This window comes from Micropterus salmoides, unplaced genomic scaffold (assembly GCF_014851395.1).
Source record: "Micropterus salmoides isolate LMB-PRFRI ecotype aquatic unplaced genomic scaffold, ASM1485139v1 Ms_hic_scaffold_4, whole genome shotgun sequence".
NCBI classification, from domain to species: domain Eukaryota; kingdom Metazoa; phylum Chordata; class Actinopteri; order Centrarchiformes; family Centrarchidae; genus Micropterus; species Micropterus salmoides.
This window is the reverse complement of record NW_024043372.1, coordinates 17881365-17905523: the sequence shown is the minus strand read 5'-3', so window position 1 is coordinate 17905523 and position 24159 is coordinate 17881365. Positions and strand designations below refer to the sequence as shown.

At 38.7% G+C, this 24159-nt stretch overlaps 1 protein-coding gene across 2 annotated transcripts in view; it reads right to left on the bottom strand.

Annotated features, from left to right (window-relative positions):
* The window catches only part of syn2b (synapsin IIb), an 87887-nt gene that overhangs the window by 42440 nt on the left and 21288 nt on the right, over positions 1-24159 (bottom strand). The gene's annotated exons all lie outside the window — the stretch shown is intronic.

Sequence of the window (24159 nt, the reverse complement as noted above, 5' to 3'; positions counted from 1 at the left end):
GACAGAGAGAAGGAGACAAGCGGAGAGGCACAGGCTGCCAGCCAACACACAAACAGGCAAAATACTCTGGATATCTCATTTTACACAGCATTGTAAATGGATCGCAGATGGTTTAAATGGCGCCCATCATCAACCCAATGCTAAATAAAGCAATAACCAAGAGAATAAACCAGAGAGAGTTTACATGTTACGGTTGATAATAAAAACAAAGATAACTACAGCATCTAGCCTTCAAGAAGTCTTTTATTTTCTTTCCCTTGTCTTCATGTTTTTGTTGTATGCACCAGCTGCAATATAGAAGTTTGTGAAATGTAATGTCTTCTCATGACTTTTCATCTAACCTCGTCATTGTCAACAAGTCCTTGAACCCCCCATATATCTCCACTAAACAGTATGTCAGCTTATATACCCCAATATGATGTTTAATCAAATTGTATGTGCACTCAAGATTACTCTCTGTGCCAATTAAATTGAACATGTATGAGGTTTTCCATATAACCTCAGAGGACTTTGTGTGGTGCAGCACCGTGGCATCTGTTAGTCTGGTTCATTAGATCAGACCATCTGTGAGAGGAAGACTCTGAGGGTATGATGCTATAACATCCGATCAATAACCAGGGCAGCAAAATTAGTGACCGTAGAATTACAGCAATATATCTTTTTAGTCCTGCTGGAAGGTGCGCTTCTATTGGTGTATGTGTGTTTTTTCATCATGGGCAACTGCTTGAACACACTATAATGTTGATGACGCCCAAACATTCACCACCGAAACCTCTCTTACATCATTAAAAACACACGGCACACATGAAAAAAAAACATCATCTGTCTGACTGAAAAATGTCATCACTCCCCGGCAGCTTTAATTTAAAAGTTACATCACAGTTTTATCAGAGGATTATGTTTTAAAGAGGCTCCACATTCAGAATGTGTTCAGTATCTGCAGTGCACAATGCAAAACAATACACAAAGACATGGGACATTAGGCTGACACAGTAATGGACAATTATAGTGTTTTACAGAGAGGCTGCTGATGTAGCTTCCTAATTTAATTCCATCAAACGCCATAATGTAGCTGCCACATAGCAAAACACTCACGCATGTGCAAATACGACTCCTTCTGACAGAGCTGGATGTGAATTTCTGAGAGATGTCTTTTACAGGACATAAATGCTTGTCACGAAAAGAAAAAAATACAACCATTATGTATTTTATGGCATGACAAAAGCTTGATTTACCAGACATCCGCAGAATGCTTTTAAAAGTGCATTACTATGTTTTTTGGCCACCTGGGTGAAGCAGAACAAGCTATAAACACAACTCTGTCATATTATCACCATATAAAGGTGACCTATTTAAACACAGAGAAGACACGGAGCAACATGAAAATTAATTTGGGGATGTGCTTGTGGCCTCTGGATGAAAATGTAATATTCACTCTCCTTTTGATTTTTGGTCTGCTTCTCTCCCAGTTACTGTAGCTGCTACAAGCTCCATTATGTTGTACTTGCAAACTTTTTCTACCTGCTGTTTGGTGAGGAGCATACAGTGGGTTTATTAGAGTTTTGTCACTGAAAACCGCCTGGTGCATCTGAAAATTAGTATTAGGGGCTAGAAAACCAAAACAATGAGCTTAACGATGCTGAACGAAGATGCTGCTCAATTTTATACAAATTTATTGATTATTGCATACATTTCAAGTACACGGCATCAGCCTGCAGTGCAGAGTGTTTCATGTAAACCTGAAACATGGAACCTGTAACATGGAACCCAGTTGTCTGTTACCTCTGATCTATTTCAGACTATAGAGGAGAAATGTTTAAACTTGAAACAGTTTACACCAAACGCCCACATATCATACTTTGCGAACAGACAAAGTAGCACTGTGGCAACAAGCTCTACCAAGTGCCAACACAAATTTATAACTTCTTTTATCCTCAGGCCCAACTTGAAATGTGAGAATTTTTGAGAAGTTTTTATCCATCCTGCTTTCACTGGTAAGCTAACACAGCTATAGATTTTAGTCCTGTTGGGGTCAAAGAGTATGGTCTACACCTACTCTACATGAAAAGTGCAGATAAGTGAGATAACTTTTGTTATAAATTGTTGCTATATAAATAAAATTTAATAAAATTGAATTAGGCTAAAGGATGCCACACATTATGGAGTTCCTGTATTCAATTTCTACCACCCACTAGTGTCTGAAAATAAGACTTGAAGAAATGCAAGTCAGCAATGTTTCCTTCAGTCAGGACAGCAAGGCAACACATGTTGTTATGATAAATTACTGGAACTTTAATAAGGAGAGAATAGATACATCTTCAGAGATATCCATACCCATATGTTTTGCATACCTGTGTTACATGACTTGAAGAATTCAATCTATTAGAAATGATGGAGTACACACCGCTGAGGTAAACAGCGGCAGAAGTCAACATCTCAAATGTTTCCTGTGTAAATCCCTAAAGATTTAATGGCTGGTATTCCAATCATAGGCTTTAAGGATTTAAAATAAACAGAGATACTGTAGATGCAAGCATGCATTCAAATGTAGTTTAAATGGAGCAAATTACATTTTAATAACCGCTGCCACCACCCCAGGAACGGTGTGAGGAATACTTTTTCCAAGAGATTGGAGGCAGTATAATCATTTTGTAATCTCAAATTGTGCATGCATTTTGGTACAAAGTGGGATCCATTTAAGTTTAATTCGTAACTGCTGCAGATCTATTTATTTATTTGGGCACTACATCTCACATTCACCCATTCACACACGCATTCATACCAGTGGCAGTGGCATGCAATGGTGCCAACTGCTCATCAGAAGCAAAGACTAATGTATTCACTCACTCACACAAACTGTCATGGCCATAGCAGGCTGCATAGCCATCAGGAGCAATTTGGGGTTTGCCAAGGACACTTCAACATGCAGACTTGAGGATCAAACTGCCAAACTTTTGTTCAGTGGACAATCCACTCTACATCCTGAGCCACAGCCGGAGTTTTATGGATGAGAAAAACTAACTTGTAAATAGATATCTAGGAATAATATAAAGTGTGAATAACAATAACAGAAAATCATACAAAATAAGTAGCATGTGGTACATAGTAAATACTAATAGGCATCATATTTCCATGACATTCTGTAAAACTTTATGTTTTTCCTTTAGAGCTGCATCATCTGACATTACATCAGATGATAAGGCCAAATTAGATGGACAAGTCACTGATGCAGGTTTGAGAAGCCAACAAGGATGCCAGTGAAAACCACATGACGGAAGGCTTTGTTCTGGGCTATCTTCAACAGCTGAGTTCTTTTGACTCAATTTTTTCAGGGTCGTTTGATGCAAACCCATTTTCATTATTGATCTGTGGAGTCAAAGAGTCTGAGATGGCCACACAGTCCTGTTTAAATTAAGCCTTTCAAATCAATGTATGGTAATGACAGAAAGGAATAGACACAAAAAGATGGCACAGAGAAGAAGGGAGAAATACAAAGGAGGAATCAATGGAGATAGAACAATACAATAAGTACATTAAACATAACAAAGATGATGTGCAGGAGCTGCAGTGTGGATTTGGGTATTAGCAGCCATTGCCTAATAACATATATGTATAATTATCAACATATTACATTCTTGATTTGAATTTTTTGCACTGATCGCTTAAAGGTTAAGTGTGTTTCAGTGACATGTAGTGGTGAGGGTTGCGAATTGTAATGAATTGCAAAAAAACCCTCCTCACTCAACTCCCCCCTCCCCTATCCAAGCACGTAAGATAGCTACAGTGGCCAAAACAAGACAACAGAGTCAACAAATGAGGTTTCTTTAGATAGATATATTAAGAAATTATATTTTACTTAATTATTCAGTAAATCCATTCAGTGATTTTGCGAATGTTATTGTTAATTGTTCATCAAACAACAGCAACAACAATAAATGAATTGCTACATTATGTGGTAATTTATTTTACTGTACTGTTATCATGAATTTTGTTACACTTTGGGAGGGTTGGCTCATCTTGACTAACATTTCATCTACTACAAGTATGACCACTGACAGATAACTGGAAAAAGTAAGCTCACTGTTTCAGCAACACAGTCCATTATAAACCACATAATGCATGAAGTTTACAAAGGCATTGTCAAGTGAGGATCAAGGCTCCTCTCCACACAGTCTTGTTATCATAATGCTGTTAGCAGTGAAGTGATCTGAACTTCCATGCTGTACCGTTTTATTTCCAATAATAATCAGCTGATTGTCTCACGAAGGCAACCAACACATTTATGCCAGTGATGTCCGATGCCACTTAGTTCCTAAATGATCCAATACCAAGTAATACCCAGGCTGGTATTACCAATACTGATACCAATACTTTTTACATACTTTATTTCTAGTTTAATATGACCCCACCCTCCACCGTAAGCTTACCAATTACAAATAAAAGCTGCATAATGACAATCCAACTACTGTCATATTCTTTAATTATAATAAAAATATCCTGCTCAGAACCACTGCTTTATAACATCATGATGTATTGTGTATATCAGATGTTTAGCAAAGTTTGCGGTGTTGCCAAAGTATTTCACTGTCTTTGCACACACATCACAGACAGCGTCATTATTACCACAGCTAAAATACAGCCAGATGTGACTGCTGTTACAGTCAGCCATAGTGTTCTATTGCCTAAATGTAAAGGGCTGCAGCGTCTCACTTCAAGCATGACTTTGACAGGCGCAAGGAAAAGTAGTTCCTATTAACCGAGTATAATTAGACCATCCTGGTGACAGTAAAATACTTAAAAACACACACTCACTCCAAATGACTGTGTTTAGATATCGGTCCTTTTATATGAGTATCCTAGAGATCACTACTCAGAGACTGTATATTATTATTATTATTTGCTCTTCTTCTTCTTTCTACGCATTCATTGCAGTGATGAGCGTCTAGCAGCGTCTACACTGCCGGAATTATACAAGCAGAAGAAGAACACTATGGTGACAAAACATGCTCTGTAGAGCTGTTTGTCCGTTTTCGGCTTCTCAAACATGGCAAGGCAACAGGGCGACATCCATGGAAGGGGGGACCTGTGCTTATGTAGATAGAAATGGCTCATTCTAAGGTAATAGAAACATAATGGTTCGTTATGTAAGGTCTTTATACACCACTGAAAATATAGTTATGGATCTTATATTGCATTTCTGTCAATAAATCCTCAGAAATATTACACACTGGACCTTTAATTATACAATGGTTTCCACCCATCTGTTTTTCTCTACCCACTGTGATTATCATGATCGCTTAAATGCAAAGACACGTAACTGAAATGTATGCATACAAATGAACCACCAATGATAAGTGACTGCATTTTAATGGGTTTTGTGAGACAAGAGCAATCGTGCGAGGCAGATTGTTTTGCTGTGGTGTTTTTAAATGTAGAAAATACATCAATCTCTGTGAACAGCATGTTGACATAATTGTCTACCAATAGAAAGAATCAATGGCAGGATTAAAGAAGCAAAGCAATTAAACACAGCAGTATTTGCATATCTAAGACTTGATAAAAACAAAACTGTTACCAGTTACCAAGTTCAGCTACAGTCTTAAGTTAGGGCATTGACATTTTTAAGAAATTCACATGACCCAGAATGTTTTTTCAAAATCCTATACAAAAAATACCATCGTCATTTTCTGGCACAACAAAAAGTGTCTGACAATGCAAAACTATATAAAACCTTCTCACCACTTGCTCTGCATATGGAGTGGAAATTGTATAAAACAAGACTCTGATTATTGGGGTAAAGTGTTAGAGCAGTCGTGTCAGCCCTAGTGCGGTCAAGAAAGCAGGAGTGTAATTATTTGGCAAGCTGGCATGATGTTACTGCAGGTGCAGCAGTCAAGGGGCATGAAAACGAGAGCACATTGGAAAGAATAACACAGGGGCTGGTGAACTGTGCTGGATGCAGACCAAGAATGAATTTTCAGTCTCTATGGAAGCTTTTTGACTGCATGCTACGTCTTACTGTGTGTTTTTCAAGGCACTCTTGTTGTTGAATGTCACAAGCAGCGGTGGAACAAGTGCTCAGATCATTTACTTATGTTGGTGTATAAGTACCAAAAGTAAAATACTTATTATGTGGAATGGCCCATTTCAGAATAATATGTTATCAGACTATAATCAGACTATAATCATAATCACTTTAATGTTGTAGCTGGTAATGGTGAAGATACGTTTTAATTACTTTCTGCTGTGTAGCTTAATCTGTAATAATATATCAAATTGTTTTTGTTGATAATTTTTTGTATTGATAATCCAAATCTGTTCTAGTAACTAAAATTATCAAATAAATATAGTGGAGTAAAAAGTACAATAGTAAGTACCTTGAAATTATTGCACTACTCATTGCATCCAAAGAAGGTTAAAGTCAAGGGACGTTTCGTCCCTCATCCAAAGGACTTCTTCAGTTCTTCAGAACTGAATGTTATGGCAGAAAATTGTGTCCTCTTACATTTAATCTTTTATGTATGATCTTTTAATATTATCATTATTATTACTATTATTGTTATAGATATGTATTGTGTTTTTATCCTTAACCTTTCGTCTCCTTTATTCCTTATGTTGTTCTGTCCACATTTACTAGGGTTTAGGTCAGAGCTGTGGGATTGTTTTGGTGTTTTCCTCTCTTGTTGTTCCTCTCCTCTCATGGAATGTTCATTCAAGGCTGAGAGAGGATCTCTGTTCCCCATAACATAGAAACCTAGACTGTGTAAATGATGATGCATCCCTTTGCTCGAGGCCAGACGCCCGATGCCGCCCTAGGCGGCAGGTCTCTGGACCAGCTGTATATGTGTTTTAGTACTTCTCTGTTTATTCTCTTTTGTTAAATAAATTCTTCAAAGACAACGGTTGGTTGTTACTCAATTCTTTGCTCAACCCCTCACCAGGAATATAATTTCCACGACACTGATCACTGAGAAGCTTCACAGACACTACTCATTGCACTATTGTGTCGATCTGTCTATATTGTTTTTTTGTTTTTTTTATAATTTGTATATATTATGTTCTCTATAATGTAGCCTGTGTCTGATTTTATTATTGTATTATTATAAGAGAAAGCACATCGTGAGCAGTGTACAATCCAGAGGCAAATTCCTCGTATGTGTACACATACCTGGCAAATAAAACTGATTCTGATTCTGATTATACAAGTACAGTAAATTATGTTAAGTGATTAATTACTACAAAAACTCCTAAATCAGACAAGAGCTGAGAGTAAGAAAACAGCGAGCTGCACACTGACGAAGGCTGACTGGGTTTCACCCAGGAACACTAATTGCAATAATATATCCATCCATCTTCAACCGCCTATCCGGGGTTATGGTGGCAGAAGCTTCAGCAGGGGGACTTCAAACCTCCCTTTCCCCAGCCGCAACTCTGGGGGATCCTAAGACGCTTCCCAGCCAGTGTGGAGATATAATCTCTCCACCTAGTCCTGGGTCTTTCCCGAGGCCTCCTCCGAGCTTGATGTGCCTGGAACTCCTCCCGCATCCTTACCAGAAGCCCGTACCACCTCAATTGGCTTCTTTTTGACGGAAAGGAGCAGCGGCTCTACTCTGAGTTCGTCACGGATGACTTGGCTTTGCACCCAATCTCTAAAGGAGAAACCAGCCACCCTCATGAAAAAAAACATTTCAGCTGCTTGAACCTGCAATCTAGTTCTTTCAGTAATGACCACGCCTTCACGACCATAGTTGAGGGTAGGAACGAATATTGACCAGTAAATCGAGAGCTTTGCCTTCTGATTCAGCTATCTTTTTGTCACAACGGTGCGGTAGAGCAAATGCAATACTGCCCCAGCTCCTCCGATTCTCCGTCCAAATTTCCGCTCCATTGTCCCCTCACTTGCGAACAAGACCCCGAGGTACTCCCTCACTAGGGGTAATGACTCATTCCCTACCCGAAGTGAGCACTTCATCGGTTTCCTGCTGAGAACCATGGCCTCAGATTTAGAGGTGCTAATCCACATCCCGACTGCTTCACACTCAGCTGTGAACTGATCCAGTGAGTGCTGAATTTCACCCACAGATGATGCCATCAGGACCACCTCATCTGCAAAAAGCAGCGATGAGATCCCCTGCAACCCCTCCCCAACCCGACTACGCCATGGTGACAAAGCGCAGCCCTGGAAGAGGCCAACCCCCACCTGAACAAGTCCTACTTACTGCCGAGAATTCATACATGAATATGAATGTACGGATGGGATAGCCCTTAAAAGGGACCCCCTCGCCCCATACTCCCGAAGCACCTCTCACAATATCCCCAGGGGAACCCGTAATGTGCCATGTCCAGATCCACAACACACAGGTAGACTGGATGGGCATACTCTCAGGCCCCCTCCAGGATCCTTGTGAGAGTAAAGAGCTGGTCCCTTATTCCACGACCAGGACGGAATCCGCATTGTTCCTCTTCAATCCGAAGTTTGACTATCGGCCAAACCTTCCTCTCCAGCACCTTGGAATAGACTTTACCAGGTAGGTTGTGGAGTGTGATACCCACTTGCAGTATTATACATGGTAATAATGACCAACTGATTCAGCAGCACACCACATGCTCAGAGGTTCTTCATTCATGTTGGACTGAAGAAGAAAAGGCTGAGAAAGCATGAAAAACACAAAAAAAGATACTGTTAAATTTGTATACAGATTTGTATATATTGTTGGTAACAATCAATAGGAACACAAGGAGAAATAACAGCTAAACATACATGTATAGATAGAATTTTTCCCCTATACATGGTATAATGATTTACTTATTAGATTGTCTACTAATTATTTAATTATCGTTATTATCCCAAACTGACCTTATTGGTCCAGTCTATACTGCTTAGGTCAATGTTTGTCATAGTCTCATAATGCATGTTTCCAATCTTCTGACACTGTGGCAAGACAAGCCAGCCGTCTGATGACACAGAGGAGCTTAGAGGGCTGCAGTAAATTGCGCAGAGACTCATCAGACACACAATTCTCAACCGAAGACAAACACAGGCAGAAAAACAAAGAATTCAACTTCAACTTTTTCTCTCCAAGGGTACAGGATCAGTATTCAGTCTAACATTTGTCCTTTAGTGTGTGAGTTTGCTATTGTGCACATAATGTGTGAAGAAACAATTAGGCAGAAGACCCAAAGCTCTGATTGGCTGTGCTGACTGAACATGCACAGCATACAAAGCTTTAAATCAGTGGCATTAGCTCACATATTCTGCCCTGAGGTGAAGATGTCACTTGAATTATTCAGCTGCTGCACAGGAGGCTGTAACACCTCCTCCTGCCATTATCGTCTGTCTCCTAACTCTACAGGGATGCAAGTTTCCCAGACTCTGCAGTTCCCTTACACATAAACTGTGTGTGTGTGTGTGTGTGTGTGTGTGTGTGTGAGAGAGAGTGTGTGTGTGTGTGTGTGTGTGTGTGTGTGTGTGTGAGAGTGTCACGTCAATATGTCTAGCATCAAACCTTCACAAGAACTTTAGATGAGCACATTTGATAAACATTATACAGTAGGTTAAAAACTGGGAGTGGGAGAAATTGATTCTTAGATGCATCGCGTAGCAGACGTAGACGATTATTAATCAATTAACAAAAGTCAAAAATCGATTATTTAAATGTTAATTGATAATGGATTTTAATCCAGATGCACTCCAGCCCTTTTCCAGAAGGTGACTACCTGTTCCTTCCTTCATCCTCGTTAATTAATGAGCTCGCTATAAAGTCAAAGCAAGCGTCATGCTGGAGGAGGATAAAGAGATTTTTCACAATCTGGCAACCCAAAAGTAGTTTATTATGAATGCATTATTATTGATATATAAAGTATTAATAAATTATTTAATGTGTCAACCATTACTAGTTACAACGTGGAAAAGCTTTATAGTATAAAGAGTGCCATATTGAGAAGTGGTAAAAAAAATCTGGAATCATTTCATGAAAAATTGACAATAGTTTGTAAAGGTGTGCAGTCTTCTCTGTTTGCTCGTCTTGAAAAAGGAATAACGTCCAATAGTGGATAAAATATAATACTCCAGATGATTAATAACAGAAATGTCTTCCTGTACACAGAAATACATAAGACCTTCTAAGACCACCTGCATCATCTAACAAATGAGTGGTAGAGATGTGTGTGTCTGTGTAACGGTGGAGGAATCAGTGTCTGTCGTTTGTTTGTTTGTTTTTATTATATTACTGTGACAAATGATGAACTAGAGGGAAGGCTGTGCTTTCAAGTAGACGCACACGCACGCTCACTGAGAAGTTTGTGTACGTGGGTGTGAGTTTGTGAGTGTGTGTTAGAGCACCCACTGACATCACATTTACATTTACATTTACATTTACTCATTTGGCAGACGCTTTTATCCAAAGCGAGTTACATTTGAGGAACAACATACAAGCATCAACAGAGCATCAACTACAGATCTACAACTGACAATACATTCTAGTAAGAGCAGGAATAAATACTAGTAAGAGCTCATAGTACATATCACATCAATGGGGTAAATACCTAGGGAAGGAAGTAAGAGTTAACAAAAAGTGAAATCAATACAAGATCATTGTAGGGGATAGAAGAAGAAGAGCACAGGAAGTGCATGTTAGAGGTTAGGAGTTAGAGGTGTTATAAGAGGAAGTGTTCTTGGAAGAGATGAGTTTTCAAGAGCTTCTTGAAGTTAGAGAGTGACGCCCCTGCTCTGATGGCGTGTGGTAGCTTGTTCCACCGTCGTGGTGTCACAGATGACATCACACCTGCTTAACTGGAAAAGGCTTGTCTAGGGAACATCTTGAAACAAACAGCAGAGTTGATTGTTTTCTTGAGGTTTCACTGGATCTAGCCTGCAGATACTTAGAGGTCTGTAACTGAACTGTGTGTGTATGCATGCATGTGTGTGCATCATGGTGTGCATGTGTGTGTATGTGTGTGTGCTATAAGTGGGTTGGTTTTGTGTCTGTGTGTGTGATTATGTTTCTTGTCCCTGGAAAGCAGTGAAAGGAGTGACAAGAATCTTGTCCCTGTAATTTGACAGCTTACATAATGCTGTAGCTTTCTTTGCCTTTCTCTTGTACCTTCTCTCCCTTGCTACCTCACAGTTTCTCCGTCACAGTCTCCTGTTGTTTCTCTGACATTTTATGAGTTAAAGCCCATCTACAGGTAAAAGTCTTCTTTTTTGATTGCTTAGCTTTGATGGTAATTCTGTGACAAATTTGAGTCTGTTAACTCCATGAAGCATTTACCATAATACTATTGTGCTTTTACACAGTGGTAGAAAGTTCCTTCAGTCATGTATTTTACATTAGTATTTGAATTTTATGCTACTGTATACTTCCACTCCACGACATTTCAGAGGGAAATGTTGTACTTATTACTTCACAACATTTATAATGTTGTAATTTGTAGTTTCTTTTGAGATTAAAACTGTTAACAGTTCTGGAATATTGTTATGCTATGGTATTGCTATACTTTCACACTTTCATTTCGACTACCTTTAAAAAAAAGTCAATTTCTAACATGAGTTTTCATAGTAAACTTTTGAATGTCTGACAGCTGACAGCAGCAGCAAGTCACCAGTAATGAATCTGTCCATTCTTTTCATACTGGCTAAACATGACAGGCTGGGGCAGAAGCAATCTCTAATTTCATCTCCACAGATGACTGGTTCTGATAAACATTTTAGGTGTAAAAAAAAAAAATTTGCTGAATTTGTGATTAGCTTGTAACTACAATGGCTAGTTTTGTTCGCAACATTTGGGAAGCAAGCTGGGGCGGGATTGTGAAATTGATCAGTAGTGTCAGCCCATTGTGGCTTTCAGTCATTAATATTTATATGTAAATGAACATGAGAATACAGAAACTGACAATCTGAGCGCTCCATTCCAGTAGGAATGTTAATAATGAAATATTTATTGATGCTTTTATAAGAAGAAATCCAAACTGTACACTTATTAAGCATTCTTTGGAAATGGATTTAAGATGATGCACTAGAACTAACTTAGTCTATGACAGCATTATTAACCTCTCAGACATATGCAACTATTTTGTATGCATTGGTATCTGCTTTGGTGACACAGTATCAACATTTTGCTGTCTTCACTGCTGTCAAATTGACCAATTAGCCAGTAGTGTTTTCATTCAGAGTGAATGCGGTGACAAAGGCAAACCATTACTGGTTAAATATGGGGCACGATTGCTCATTTCAAAATGAGATTCTCCAGGTAGAAGAAACAGACCTCCACATTACTCAAATTGTTGGCTATGTCAGAAAACCCTCAATGACTGTGGTGAAAAAGTGTGATTAGGCCTGTTGTATTTCTGTCCTTGAATGGAAGCTTCCAAAGCAAAAGAAAAAAGAAATATAGGCTAGGATCTATCCTCATCTCTAATTAAGTCAACATTACTGGCCATTGAATTTCTAATGGATTTTTAGTAAAACACACACACAGCTACAATTAACAATTATATTAATTGTTGATTAATTTAATCTTTTTGTTTATATAATATCAGAAAATATTGAACATTTTTTATTATTATGAATATTAATCTAATAAGAGCCCAAGGTGGCATTTTGAAATTCTTTGTTTTATCTAACCAACAGTCCACATCCTTAAGATAGTCAAAATACCATCATCTTTGTGAGGGGAAAAAAGCCATGTGAGGTTGTAGGTACAGCGGTTCTTTGAGCTAATGATAACATCACTATGCTAACATGCTTACCATGACAATGTTAACATGTTGAGTTTTAGCTGGTGTAATGTTTACCATGTTCACCAGTGTGTTAGCTAGCTAATCAGCACTAAACAGGATGATGCGAATGTCATTACCTTGGCAGGTATTTGGTCATAAACCAAAGTATTTTTGTCCTGTATTATAAAATATTGTCCTGATGGTGGCACTACATAAAGAATTAAGGCATCACCAAAGTTCTTACAGTTCACCTGAGGAGAACATGAATGTCTATACAAAATTTCTCGGCAATGCATCCAAATGTTTATTTTTCACTCAAAACCGCAAGTGTGAACCTCACGATGGCACTAGAGGAAAAGTCAGATCATCAAACTCATTAGGCTACTTCATCTGGAAACCACTAATGTTGTCTGGACAGATTTTTATGGCAAGCTATGGATGTCATGAGAACTGATACTTTGTTACCAAGTCAATACCAAAATTCCGAAAACATGTTGATACTTGTTTTGCTAGGTACTGAAGGTACCGGAGATCCAACATGTGGAAGATAGCGACAAGTGCAGTGTGTGGAAATGGGTGAAGGTATTTCACGGCTGTTACCTTCAGTAGCTCCATGTCAAAACCTCGATTTCATGACATCCCTACGGCAATCCATCCAATAGTTGTCAAGATATTTCAGTCTGTACGAAAATGGTAGTGCAACCTTTCCTGTCGAGCAAGGCCGGCCCTGACAGTGTTGGAGCCCTAGGCGAGATTTGAAATTTGGGGTAGGTGACAATTCAAAATATTAAAATTTAATAGAATATAAGGCAGTAAGGCTTTCAGGCATTCTGAAGCTGTTACCTTAAATATGTTTCTCTTGTAGATCAACGTTTTCACCTAAATTTTAATGTAATTATAAACTCCAGGACTTTAATAGCTCCTCTGTTTTCTGCTCATGTTCAAAACGTTCTGCACATTCAGAATATCTCCCACATATCTGTGTTCCCTGACATGTCCAGAGAAAAATCCCAATATTACGAGAGTAACGTCATCATTAAATTAGAATTCATAATATTTTTAATTCTACCTGCCCTATACTCTGTTGTGTATTATGTTATTGATCCGCTGGTATAGATTGACTGCATGCTGCATGTGACACCGAAACCAACCGAAAACCCTTTTGATCAGGCAGAAATCTCACCATAAATCCACACATTAACTTCAGCATCTCCGTAACAGTGCAGCTCACAGTCCAAAACAGAGCAAGGCTGCGCTTCAGTTTTAAGATATTGCAAACTTCTACCAGTTATGTTACTGTCTGGACTCACAGAGCGAGGTGCACATGATTAAAATCGCATCAGCTGGGCGGAATTATTTCGCACTGAGTCGAAGACTTTCTCTTGCGGCGCCCCCTGACATTTTGCACCCTAGGCGACCGCCTATGTCGCCTATGCCATGAGCCAGCCCGGCTGTAAAGAGCAGAAATTACTTAAACGATTTACCAATATAGTTTGGAGATGTATTTTCAATTTACATTTTTAATAAAGCACACACTGTCTCATAGCACAATATTCTAACAATGCATCACCTCTGAGGGGCGATGTAGTTAAATTTATACCAATGATTCAACACCTCAGTTTGTATTTCTTTCTGTCTAACAGTCTTACAGCAGATTGCATCAGCTATATTGCTTTGTTTGATATTTCTGTTTAATTTCTGCTCTAATTAGGCATTTCACTTGTCTCTGCTGTGAAAACATGACTATTACTGTAAGTTGTGCCAGAGACCCTTCTGAAGTGTACTCAGTGCGAGTGCTCAATGTTTTTAACAGCAGAGAAACAATTAGACACTTGTTTATATAAAGCAGGATATGCTCAAGAGAAAGCTTGGTTAACAGTTCAGAGGCTAAACATAAATTCAATTCAAAGTCTGCCTTTCATCTGTTTCTTTATGAAAGTAAAATATATATGCCCTGCCAGGATACATGCCCTGCAGCCACTGTGGACTTTTAAGATTAAGAGAGTTGTGTTCTCAGTTTCAAAGATGCCACTCCCACTGAATGTGTTATTAATTGAAAGGCTGAGATGGATACAGAGATAAGGAGAGTGGTTTAAATTTAAGATTCTCCACAACTCATTTATGTTGGAAACTAAGTGTGTCAATCTAACCAGGTCCTCTTATGATGGAACTGTGAATCAGGCTTCAAAAAAGGGACATTTTATAGACCCTTTTATATTTCTCGACAATAGTACCTGGCTGACAATTTGATCCCACTGTAGCAGGGAAATATGAAAGTCATAAGGAACCTGAGCACGCACTCTTGACCAGTCTTGAGATGACAACACACTGATTCATCTCTCAGAGAGGTGAAACTAAGGTGAGTGCTCGTTCTGATTTAATGTTGGATTGAGACATTGAGTGTTTGTCTGCAGCAAGATGGAGAGCAGATAAATTATTGCAGACAACCCTGCCATGGCTTGGCACAAATTAGACTTTATGTGCACTTTATCCAGATAAAGTCTAGCTATTGTCTTTTTTGTGTGTCCTGCTGTCTGTCTGGACACATCTGAGAACACAGACTATTTTAAATGCACGTACAAACACAGTCTAGTCACAGAAATAGTAGAGGACTATTTCAAGGTTGAGTGAGACTTTTAAGGAAGTCAGCCTTAAAATGGTGTCAGCACTCAAGTTTGTCACTCGACAGAAGTTCAGGTTCATAGCCACAGTCAACTTATTGTGGAGCATTTCCATGTCACTTAAATACAAACTAAAATAAAAACAGGATTTACGTCTCCGTTCAAGTTTCAACTTTAAATGTCATTTCTCTATTTGATATGATAAACCAGGCCCTCTCAGGGTGCACTCAGGAGCACTGGGACATGTCTTTCTGCACAGAGAGACAGAAAGTAGATGGTCACATTTCAGCAGAAAAAGTTCTTAAATTATCTAAATAGCAGGGTAACACTAGACGTAAATGAGAAGGTTGGGTTATTCAACCCTTTATATTCCCTTTACAATCCTTAAAATGTTTATAAAATAAAACCAAATGTTGATACAGTTTATGGGTCCATACTTATTCAGTGTAGTTTTCATGACTAGTGGTGGATTAATTAATTTTGCCTCTACCTACACAGGGAAAATGCACACACGTAATCCAGGCTTACTGTTTGTAATTTCAGCTTGATATTAACCTGTTTTCTGGCCACTCTCCCACTGTATCAGAGCTGTATTAAGTTACTGCTATCGCAAACTGAACATTTCCTACTGGCGCCAGTTCCCATTATAACAATTCAACTGTCAAAACAAGGGGTAGCTTTTATTGTAAAGTAGTCACAGGAAATCCAATATATTTGTCACAGAGGTTAGCTCTGACCATAATCATTCATGACAAAAAAAAACCAAAACATTTTCAAACAACACAACAAACCTTTTCTGCATTTTTTGGACAGCGGATCAGTTGTAAACGTCGCAGGAATTAATGAAACAAGAGCAGCCACAGTGAACTATTAGATGAAGAGCTTCACGCTCATCACCATGTCATCAACGTAATCTGTTTGCAGAGTCATCATCACTTCACTTATTGTTCTGCTTTTTTAGAACGTGCGTGATGCACTGCTGTGTGTGGTCTTGTGAGTGCACGCATGTTGGTCCATCGCCCACACCGCCTATTTGTCGTGACGATGCTTGGAGCAGAGTGTTTAATTACAGAGGGAGATATAGACCAGTAGAGACAGAGAGAGGACTCAGAGACTGCTGATCTAACTACTGGCTCTCTGTCTAATGGGAAGAGTAACAAAAAGTTCCAGGTTACCACAACCAACTGGATGATAAGGCAGCGCGGGGGAGCTATAGTAAATGATGCGTTTATAGAGGTAGCCATCACTCCACTTCAACCATTATAGCAAGTGCTTTTGGCAATGATCAGATACTGAGAGGCAGGTGAAATATTGCTATGTGACTTTACTGTTTTACAGTAATTTGTAGTTGAACACTCATTGATATTTATGGTCATACTAATACACTAAACAACTTTCTGTTTAGTTTGACATTCAAGTCACAACTATATTAATTTAGTGGGCAACATTTAAAGCTGAATTGTTCATATATTTATATGAACTATTGCTCAACTGACTATGTGCAATGTGAAAGGTTCTCTTGTCTTCACTAACCAACAGGTAATTGTCACCCGAGTATGCAGTTCCCCTCAGCTCTACATAGAGTTTTAGCATCTTTCAGCACATTGTTTCGCTTTTACAGCCCGCAATTGAACTGTTTTCTCACAACAACTGTGTTTCCAACTGTAACAGACACCTGCTTTCAATGAAATAGCTCTGATAAAACCACTATATGCTACCTGCCCAGCACATTATGGCAATAGGTTAATGATTAACTGGTGAACATAGTGGAGCATTTAGAAGCTAAAGAGCCAGATATTTCCCTCAGGTGTTGGTGTAACCAAAAACAGAGCTAAAAGGAGAGTGAATTTTGGACAGACCTTTAGCAGATCACCTGAAAAAATGATTTAAAATGAATGATAATGTTTCTGTATATCTGCTTGATGTGTAAGTAGTCAACTGCTTGCTAATAATATGAGTAATGAGAGTTAACATGTTACCCATATTAACTCTTGTTCAGCTTTGAGCTGCTTATAGTAGTGGCCAAAACAAAAAAGCAACAAAAACAACAACAACAACGACAAAAAAAAATATTGATGCAGCTTTAACTTCCTTTCTCTCCTTTATGGATGAGACTGACCTCAGCAGAATACAGGAAAATTTTGCTCTATTTTTGTTTAAATGGGCAGCATCTGCGTGTAAGTGTTCTTGTACCAAATGTTTTTATAAATTTTGCTGATCATGGACACAAGAGCATTCTTGGCACAGTACAGTGCAATCTGAAGAAGTGGCTGGAGGAAGATGATTACTTAACATTGTTAGTAGGAGGGAATATATTATCAGCAGGTGGAGCTGGGACGCATCAACAATGCCTGATGACATAAGCTCCATCTTTAGAAGCAGCAGACATTTTCATAATGGGCCTTGTGGGGAGTCCAGTTGGCCTTGCCTCAGAGAAAAATGGTTTTGTCAAGAAGGCGCAGAGTCCAAAACCACAAATATACAGCACTCCAAATATGCTTCCAAGGACAGATGATGTTGCCTTTTTAAATAGGATGTATGGCAAGTGAAACTGAAGTTCCTGTTCCCACTTTTACAATTTAGTAGTATTACCTGTGTGTCTTCCTGTCCTGTTTTCATCTCTCACTCTATGTTACAGAATCACTGCCTCTAATACAAACAAAACAAAAATGCTGAAATATCCTGTGCTAGGAAGTCCAACCATATACTGTGAAGTAAAAGATATTGATATACTCCATACCTCGTACAAAAAGAAAACATAGCGATGAAAGCTTTGGCAATTTATTTCTCAATTGCGCAAAACGTTATCAATCCTATGTCGTTCCTGGGTATTGGCAGTAAGCCAGGCCTTTACCTAGCCTGTTCGTTTTCCAGTCAATTCCTCAATGATTGTTTTGAAGGAGTAGTTCCAGCAAGAAGATGAACTGGAATAGTTTCCGAGGGATGGGTTTGGGGATGTCATGTAGGAGACAAGCTTTCAAAGCAGGTATAAAGCAGCACAACATTTTATGCAAACAAGCTTAATTAACATGTGTTTTTGTAGTGTAAGCAAAGTAAGCATTCAAGCTAGATGGCCTTTGATATGAATTTACTGCAGACAGGTAATTTTTAAAAAAGAGAGAGATTTTGTTAGTGAATCATCCTGCTAACCTGTGACACTCCTGAGTGACATGTGTTTGAAGTGAAATTATGAAATATATCCTGCTTCCTGCTGGTACTTTGTTTAGTAATTTAGTACAAGGATGCTCAAAATCCTACTGTCTTCTGTCCAAAGACAGGCAATGTTAAAAGATTCTTTTCTCACTGTTTGATTTAAGACTGACAAGGAAAATACTGAATGCAAACAATGGAGCACAAGTTACCTCTAAGGCAGTGATTCCCAAACGTGATCTTTCTCCTTGTTTCTGCGTTGAAAGTAGTGACATTTTACTAACTATTTTCATGAAAAAAATTTAAGATGAGAATGATGAGAGGAAAATCTAAAAAAATTTAAGCAGAAGTTTGAAATCTGCTTTTCTGCTTTCCTCTTTTGTTAATCATAGCAGAACCCATTGCATGTTGGGAGACACTGCTCTAAGGTGCAACTACCTAGAACAAAACATTTTGTATTTTCTTAAGCTGTGAAAATGATAAAGAGACTGTTTTCTTTCCACCGGCAAGCCACCTGAAATACTTATGTGTAGCCCGTGGAATTAGATGCCACACAGGACACAATTACTTCAGGGGTTATTGTAGCTCTAGATTTATTTTTGACCACACGTGCAGGTAATTTGACAGAATGGTATGCTACTGAGTCTTTCACGTAACCAGCTCAAATGCTGAGTTTTGTAACCATCTCTAACCGCCAAAAATGTTAGGAGAAAGAAGAGGCAAAATAAAATAAAATACAGAAAAATACAATAAAAATATGGTAAAAAAAAAATACGGGAGTGGGCTGTGACTATCGACAGAAAACATAAAATAAATCATGTTACATCAACATCAGAATAAAAAATGCGAAACAGTAAATGATACTTACTCTTCACCAAGTTCCACCAAACCTTCAAACAGAGTTACAATTAATGTAAAACCTACAATATCACAGTGTGACTTAATGCACGCTAGCATTACCTTGAAATTTAGTACACAATGGTCGACGATTGGCGCCCAAAATCCCAGCACACAATTCCAGTAGTGCCTAAATCAAACCATCTTGTTAAAATATTGCCATTTTATACATTTGTACAGGAATATTTTACAAGATATGCATGCATTTCCCTACTACTTTACTACAGTATCAATCCCTCGTACGTCCATCGCACGTTAAATAGGAAGAAAGACCATGATGCAAATGGCGAAACAACAACAATACTACTCAATGCTACTGCTTTGTGACCAAAGTCTGCTATCACATGAAAGACTGTGGAAATCCACTTACAATCTACTTCACACTTACTTTTAATTGAACAAATGTTACTCTCAAAACAAAACAACAAAGAACACATGTATTTACATTACACAACTTTTAGAACTACATTAAACCTAAGTAGAAAATCGCCTATGAATAGATTTACCACCCGGCTACATTTGTTATATACTACATCCATAATTAAATAAAAAACTTAAAGACTTGTCTGTATAAGAAAAAGGGAATGTGATTGCAGTACTGTTCGGCACTTGGCGTCGTAGAGGTTCACATTAGCAATGTGATCATACGTATGAGAGTGATTCAAGAGCCCTGCTTATTAAGTTAACCATATAATCATTAGAGTAGTCCCTAAGGAGGAAGCTACGGCTGCTTCTGTACCACTAAGCAAATGACGCAAAACAAAATACACCCGTGGCTATTGTTAGTGTTGTGCTTACTTTGTAGACCGCACAGTAATTCCTGCTGTGCATAGAGTTAATATCTTCTGGAGCTCAGGTTGCGTCTGTGCTTAGTAAATGTGGCAACTGTCTCCCAAATGCAATTTGCATGGCTAAGCAGTCTGTCCTGTATGTGCCAGAATAATAATATACTGATGGATTATTCCTACAGATAACTCATCTATTTTACGATGGCAAGATAATCCTGTCTAAAATGATTGACAAAAATTACAAGATGACTGTATAATCTATTTGTAAATGTGTCTCCATGAAATGATCATATTATATTTCTGCAGAGAACACCTCCTGATACAGACATGTACTGCATTTTATAAGGCAGATGAATGTCGAGTGGAGCAGTGCTCTTTCATCTATTTCAGTTATTGTTATTATCAAATGTCATTTATTCCTAAATCACACAATTTACAAGAGTATTATTAATTTAGTTTAGAACTAATCTGACTGCAATTTAATTTCTGAATCCACAAACACATCTTATCCAGATCACCTTCCGAGCTATTGCAGCTAATACAACAGTCCTGCAATAAATGATCATAACTTTATGAAGGTCCTCCAAAAATGATCATACAGTTGAATTAACACCTCTCTAGCATTTATTGCAGGACTGCCACATTAGACTGCATTAGTTTTATCTAGGTGTAACCAACAAACTGTCTGTGTAGATGAATGAATTGCATCTGTGTATATCAGTGGCTATTAATAACATTTTAAACACAACACTGCAGGGCATTTGCAGCAATTCATGCTGTCCCAAACCATTGTAACGTTGCCTGCATATCTAACCAAGCTTTATAGCTTATATAGCCTCCGAGTTGCTTACTAAGTAACTGAACAGATGATTATGTTTCCCTTCACCGGTCCATTTGAAGTTTCAAACTCTCCAACAGAGCGAGAGAGTGGAGGACAAAAACGACAAGTACTGTATGAGAAGGTATTAACAAAGAGAAGGAGGGAGTATGTTAGACGATAGGAAACCATGAAAGAGCTGTCTTACAATTTCTAATGGATTAATCAAATCAGTCTGTTGAACTGGTGAGAGGTGGAAGTAGCTTGTGTTGGGGTTAAAAAGGATTAAACCTGAACAGCAAGTTACCATCTATCACTGTAAGATAATTAAAATACCCCCCCCCCCCGCTAGACACTTGGCAAAAAAAATACGATCAAGATTTCTGTATTCACTTTAAAAACCCAAACTGAGATTGACACTATGGTTAATTTGTAACTTTAAACACATTGACAGGCAGGACTTGACAAGCAGAGTATAGAAAGTACAGAAAACACATTCGCACAGACTGATAGATTAATGATTTGTCTATTGGCTCAGCCGAATGTAACTGGCAGTGTTTGTGCAACTACAGTACTGTAGTAAGGACTTCAGCCTTTGTATTTGGCACCTGTGCTCTACCAAGTGAGCTAACCAACTCCCGGAAGGCAACCAGTGGAGAATCGAGAAAGTCACTATGTCCAGGCAAGGGAAAGTTCCTGTGCAGATTAGAACTCACTGTAAAACCACAACTTTTTTAGAAATCTTTATTTATACAGATTAAACACACACGATATCTCTCTGCATCGTCCGTTGCACTTGCTGCGGGTAAACGTCGATACTTGTTGAAGCCGTTGTTAGCCATGCTTCTTGCTTCTCCCTAGTTTCTAGTCTTTATGCTAGGCTAAGCTAGGCAGTTGCCATTTTCCATTCAGACATGAGAGTGGTATAGATGTTCTCATATAACTCTCAGCAAGAAAGCCAATGAGGGGATTTCGCAAAATATCAAACTATTGCTTTAAGCATGTCACTATTAGTGTGTTACGTCACCCTAATAATGTAGAATAGCCGAGGGGAAAATCCTAAATACAAATATAATACAATACAGTGTGTCAGTGTCACTTTAAAAAAGAATTATTTATTTTTTCCTGCTGACACAAAACACAGTTACACCATGCTGGTACTCTTGGCATTTGGAAACATCAGAAACAAGGTCCTCATGATCAGTTTTGCAGGGACACTGAGGGATCACACAGCTGAATAAAGTAGACAGTGACACACACTGCCTGTTGTATATCAGCATTTGAGCTATCATCCAAAGCCAAAGACTCACAGGGGTTGCGTAGCTCTCTTAATGTGGTTTTCTTTTTTCATTGTTCTGCATAATGGCTTGTCACAAAATTGTAATACCAAGGACCTCTGCTTCGTTGTGGTTCAGTGCAACTTATTAATTGCATCTTGTGACGGACTCGCCATTATTGTTGTGTGTGTGTGTGAGATAATGAGAAAGAATTAAAAAAAAAGAGTATCACACTGAATGTATAGAATCTCAATGACACATCTGTGTCCCTCCCGCTGCAAATCTGAATATAGAATTGCTACATACAGAGCTTCATTATGTGTGATTATATTTAACACATAGTTAAAGAGATTGTGACTTTTGGTCCGACACATGGGATCATATAGAGTCCACATGCATTGCACTAAACCTTAAGATCATTACATCACACTTGTCAGAAAACAAGATGCATACTAGAGAGGAGATTATTCACAATGCATGCCCATGCATGCAATGGTTTCATGCTATTCCACAGATCAACAGATGGCGGTAACATGCCAAGATATGCTGCAAAGCACCAACAAAAGCAGGGAAGAAAAAGACTGCAAGCTAGTGAACATGGATCCTGGATTTAAAATACATAAAACAGATGCTTTGCAAATGTTTTACTAAATACTAAATACACAAAAAGGCAATAGCCATAAAAATACAAGGACCTCAGTGCACAACTAGAGTATAGTTATGTTGACCACAAGTCCACCAGTCTTTGTGTATGAGCACTAACTGTTTGCTACACTAATCTAATATTCTCTGAAGCTCCTTGCTCCACTTCAGACTTTGCCATTTACAATCAGTGTACAAAAGGTATCAAACACACAGGATAATACAATTTGAACCTTTTGTAGCCCAACAAGCCACAGACAGTATCAGTCCCACAGAGAGACTCATTCTCATTACTCAACCAACCCGCTGTCTCTCCAGTGACACTGCATTAAATGAATCTGAGCTTTGATTTATCTGCATATTAAAGCTCACCTGTGCACAATTAAGGAGTCAAGGGAACAGCTTAACACAGCAACAGCATTTTGCATGCACTTACAGTACAGTGGAAATATTTCCTCTGTGATGTTTTTGCTCCATTTGTATGTCTGTATCTGAATCCAAAGGTGTCTCAGCCTTGCTGCTGTGACACTCTTCCTTTCACTCACTGCCCCTCCTCCCCCGCCTTATCTTACTTCTTCACTTGACATCTCTCCACACCTCAATCTCCATTTCCTCTGTCCTCTAACCTTTCACTCTCTCTCTCTCTCTCTTATGTCAGCCATGACATAGCTGAGTGCAGCAGCCCTGGGGCAGTAGTGCGCTGTGGTGCTTAGTTGGACGATGGAGACTTGTGTTGCAAATCTTTCCAGTTACCATCCAGTGCTAATCTCTCTCTCTCTCTCTCTCTCTCTCTCTCTCTCTCTCTCTCTCTCTCTCTCTCTCTCTCTCTCTCAATCACTCGCTCTCACACACACATCATTCATTTATCCTTTATGTCTGTCTGAGCCTTTTTATCCTCTTTGTTGCTTTCTCAGCATATTTTTCCCCTGTCTCCCTTCATTTATGTCTATCTTTCTGTCTCAGTCCACCATTTCCTTCTCTAACATTTTTTCCCCAAATCTGTAATTCTCCACCTCAATCCTCCTTTGACAAATAAAAACATGTCCTCTATTCACTTTCAATCATCCTCTACTCCTGTTTTACTAACACCTAGTGACATCAGAGACAGGAGGTGAAGCCCTCTTCTCTTCACATTTTATGTTTTTTTCTCTGAAATCCTGGCCTGTGCACACTGGTTATCACCTCCTCTGCCTGTCATCTCCTATGTCTTCTCTCCTCTCCTAGAGGCTGAAATGTAATTCTACTTCTTG